Source organism: Rhinolophus ferrumequinum, chromosome 2, assembly GCF_004115265.2.
Source record: "Rhinolophus ferrumequinum isolate MPI-CBG mRhiFer1 chromosome 2, mRhiFer1_v1.p, whole genome shotgun sequence".
NCBI lineage: Eukaryota > Metazoa > Chordata > Mammalia > Chiroptera > Rhinolophidae > Rhinolophus > Rhinolophus ferrumequinum.
In genome coordinates this window covers 35,072,191-35,077,279 of record NC_046285.1, presented here as the reverse complement: position 1 = coordinate 35,077,279, position 5,089 = coordinate 35,072,191, and positions in this window count along the sequence as shown.

The following is a 5,089-nucleotide window of genomic DNA, read 5'->3' as shown; positions in this document are numbered from 1 at the left end:
CCTGTAGCTCCATAATGTTTTGGTGAGGAGGCAGGTCATATTCTGTTTACTAGAGAGAGGCATAAAGAAGGGCAGAGGATAGATATTTTCTCCCAGTCATCTGAGTGCTGTAAATGCAAGACGAAAAACAGTATGCCGAGAAATTAGATGGCGTTGAGAGGCATAGCTTTGTCTTGAATTCACGTGCATGTACTGAAGTTTTCCCGTGATAACAGTAAAATACTTTAAGGAATTCTTTGGAAAGCTGTTACATCTCTGAAATGTACTGTAATAATATCAGCTTCTGGCAATGAAGCTGACATATTTCAGCCCAAAGTGCACACACACAGATGTTATTTTTAAAGCAACAATCCAGCAGTTACCCACGATGTGATCCAACTTCATGCATCACGTTGCTGACTCTATCTAGTAGCAATGCTTGGGAGGAAATGTTGCATTTTAATTGATGATATCAACATGAACTTTCACACAATAAAACTGAAGGCAAGGAAGAAAGGCAGCACATTATTGGTTGACCACATTTAAAGCAATGTCTAGGTATGGGGAAATACTCCTGTACAGTTTAGGTGGAGTTTGGCTCTGTAGTTTGTTTATATTAGAGATTAATTGAATATTTGAAGAGTCTTTGAGTATTTTTGTTTTTAGTCATCATTATAATAGGCCAGTGATGAATTAATTTTATAGATTTAGGGGTGCCAAAAAATGTATACACACTTTAAGAGATGTTATCTATGTATTACTTTTCAAAGTTGAATTGAATTACAGTAGCAATGAGTAGTATGATGTACGCTCACAAGATAGCATTAATCAAATGAATGCTAGCGTCACTATACGACAGGCAGGACAAAGAAAATGGCGGAAGCACGGTTGTCCTTTGAGGAGTGCAAGAAAATTTTGAAGTGGTATTTGAAATTGTAGAACATTCTTCTGACTTAACATCCCTTGACTTCTACCTATGGGGGACCTTAAAGTATGTGGTGTACCATAGAAAACCAGCTACACTGGTGATACTTTGGGAAGAAATTGAAACAGCATGTGCACCAATACAAGTAGACACTTTGGTGGACGTTGCTCACTGTAGTTCACTGTAATCAGAAGTGTCTGGATGCTGATGGTAACCACTTTGAGCACCTCGTATAATTGCAGAAGTCAAATGTGACTTGTATTCATCTTTTGTTATCGGTATATATTGAGTATTGCAATTTAAACACAGTTTTCCTTGCTTAAAATGTGTATACATTTTTTTGGCACTCTCTGTAGTAGTATATTTTCTTTCGTGGGGCTCAGTTTCATTTTAACCAGCGGTCTTCCATGTAATATATGCTTTTAATAATGGATCATAATGTATTAATAAAATATTGATACATTGTGTTTATTCACACATTTCATTGAAAACAATGGATAATGTTTCTAAGTACAAGACAATATGAGTTCCAATGATCAAACTAAAAGATTGAGACAAATTTAAGGAATGAAACAAATATTCTTGGCTAAATGCAGGTAGTGATGTAATTTCCATGCATATTAATGCAAATGTCATTACTGAGTTATGTTTTCATGTTCATGTAATTTTGTGATTCATGTGCATGCCTTGTAAGCAACTCTCCTAAGAAAGTAGTTGTTTCAGACCATGAGTGGATTAAATGAAACTTTTGCATCATAATATCATGTAAATAACATGCCACCCAAGTGTGGTGTGTGGACCTGCATCATCTTTATCACCTAGGAGCTTGTTAGAAATTTAGAATCTCACTGAACCAGAATCTCTGTCGGCAGGGAACTGAGGAATTTATGTATTAATAAGTTGTCTCAGTGATTCAATGTATGCTAAAGTTTGAGGACCTCTAAGGTAGATATGATAGCATTTCAGTTCCTCATGTATCAATGCTGATTCAAACTTTGTATTCAAGGTCCATCATAAGATCTGGGTTTTCCCCTTTCCCCCATGGACACTAAATATAAATAATCAGACCTGTAGGGAAGAACTGGGTCAATCACTACCATTGTGTTCGAAGTACTTCCTCATGGAAGCTAGTCATTCCTTCAGTTGGTGGGTTCTGAGTCTAAGCTGGCTAAATTCTGGACACTGGCAAGTGATTGTGACCCTCCAATGGGCCAACTGATTTCAGTCTAATGGTCATACATTTTTTTTATTAGACTTAGAGTTGTGTAACCATTACCATGATCCAGTTTTAGAACATTTCCATCACCCTCCAAAATTCCCTTGAACCTATTTCAAGTCAATTCTCACTCCTACCTCTAGTTCCAAACAACCTGTGATCTGCTTTCTTTCTCTATAAATGTGTCTGTTTTGGACATTTTATATAAATGGAATCATATAATATGTATACTTTTGGGCCTGGCTTCTTTCATTTTGCAAAATGTGGTTGAGGTTCATCCATTTTGTAGAATATATAAATATTTTGTTCCCTTTTATTGTGGAATATTATTCCATTGTATGGATATTACATTTTGTTTATCCATCCCCCAACTGGTGGATATTATGAATAATATTGCTATGAACATTTACATACAAATCTTTGTGTGGCATATTTTCATTTTTTGTGGGTAGATACATAGGAGTGGAATTGCTGGGTGATATGATAAGATTATATTTAAAGTTTTAAAGAAATTACCTAGCTTATTTCCAAAGTATCTATACCATTTTACACTCTCACCAACAGTATATGAGGATTTTAATTTCTCTACATCCTTGCTTACTCTTAAAATTGTCCGTGTTTTTGATTATAGCTGTTCCAGTGGCTGTATAATGGTATCTTGTTGTGTTTTTAATTTGCACTTCACTAATAACTAATGATCTGGAATACTTTTTTATGTGGTTATACCCATTTGTATGTTTTATTTGGTGAAATGTCTATTCAAGCCTATTTTCATATTTCGTTGTGTACCTTCTTATTATTAATTGTAAGAATTCTTTATGTTTTCTCAATACAAATCCTTTATTAGATGTATTATTTGAAAATATTTTTCCTGGATGTAGATTGTCTTTTCATTTTCTTACTGGTGTATTTTAAGCAAAGAAGTTTTTGAATTTTAACAAATTTCAATTCATCGTTTTGTTATTGTTGTTGTTGTTGTTGTTATAACTTGTGATTGTTGTATCATATCTAAGAAATTTTTGCCTAATCAGTGTCACATAAATTTTTATCCTGTGTTTTCTTCTAGAAGATTTATAGTTTTAGCTCATTATGCCTGTGATTCATTTTTGAGTTACTTATGTGTGAGCTAGCAAATTGACTTTATTAAGGTGTTAGTAAAGTGTTCATTTTTTGTGTTTAAAGACATTCAATTTCCCCAGCAGCACTTGTGGAAGAGACTATATTTTCCCCATTGAATTGTCTTGGCACCCTTGACAAAATCTATTGAATATAAAGGTAAGGGTTCTTTCTGAATTCTCAATTCCATTCCATTGATTTCTATGCCTCTATGCCAATATCACAATGTCTCAATTATTATGTTACAGTAAGTTTTGAAATCAGGTAGAATAGACCTCCAACTTTCTTATTTTTCAAAGTTATTTTGGCTGTTCATGTTGCTAATAGAATTTCAAATCATTCTGGGAAAAAGCTTAAATCTATGATACAACCATGTTAAGACTGAAAATGAAATATTTTATACATATATTAACTTGAATGGAATGCAAGGGCTCCTGTCGGCGGCAGTGGGGGCTCTAAGAAATGATATATGATAGTAATTTCTGATTTATAACTTATACTATTCTTTTCACAAAGCCTGAGAAAATTTTGAGATCTCAGAGGCCTGCATATGATTGACAATTTTAATAAATAAGTGTCTTAAATATTTATGTACATTTCTACTGACTAGGATTTCTCTGTGGATACAGCTGCAAGTGTATGTACAGAAACTCAACTGGATTAATCAAGTCTTCTTGTTGAACCAATCGTGTTTGATACTGTCTGTGTTTAGTCCAGTGACACTTCTTGTCTTTATTATTGATTATCTGAATTCATCAATAAATTTTAAAAACACTTCTTCAGTTGTATAATTTTGCTGTGAAAAAGTATTTATAGACGCTCTATTCAGATTGTGTCAGACAAAAAGAGATTTTCTAATTGTACAATGTTAGTGCATTCATTAGTCGGCAGAGAATTGTATTGAGTTTGTTCTCTGAATAATAATTGTTGCATGACTTTCTGCTCATATCTGTAATTCTAAAGTGAACCCTGTTTTTTGACAGAGGTACCGTATCAGTCATTTTGCTTGCTTTGTCCCCAGTCATTGCTTTTGCCAGTAGGATTCTGCATGTTTCACCAATTATTTCACAATACCATAAAGATTTTGCATTCTTATCCTTCTTGCACAGCATGTTAGTTTCTAGATGCTTGAATGTCCTTCTTTTTCGCTTCAGAAATTTTGAGAGTTTCTCCTAGCATTCTTTGCATGCATCAAAATGACATTAGTGTTTCTAAACACAACACATAATATAGATTCACTCTAAGCTGGCAATGAAATTCTAAATTTCAAACAATTTTCATCATATTTGTGCAATACTTTTTTTTTTTATTGAAGTTTGTATTTTTATAACACTAACAGGTGATTCAGTCATTAATTTGGCTTTATTACTATTACCATTAGTACTCATATTTGTTTTAAATCTCTTCTATTATGCCTAAAAATCTTTTTAAACCTCTTAACCATTGTAGTGTCAGTTTAAAAAAAAACAGACTCCAATCCAAATTATAATTACAATAGTACAGATACATATAGTAAACTGGGAGTGACCTTCAGAAGTGGTGAATTGATGTTACTAAGACATAACAAGGATAGAAATTTGGTATATGAGAATCTATACCAGCCATCTCTACATTCATACTACTTTTACATCCAAAGCATAAATTTTAATTATTGAAGGTTTGACCCATTTTTGGATTTGCTGGAGTAACCAGACTCAGTCTGTGCAAAGTGGATTACTATGGCACTACTTATTTTAGACTTATTGCAAGTCATAATATCTATAAGAGTAAGAGTTTTTCTGCTAGTTAATTTGTTTCCTGACTGATGTTAAAAATATACAACTATTAAAATGTTAAAAATATATGACTAGTAA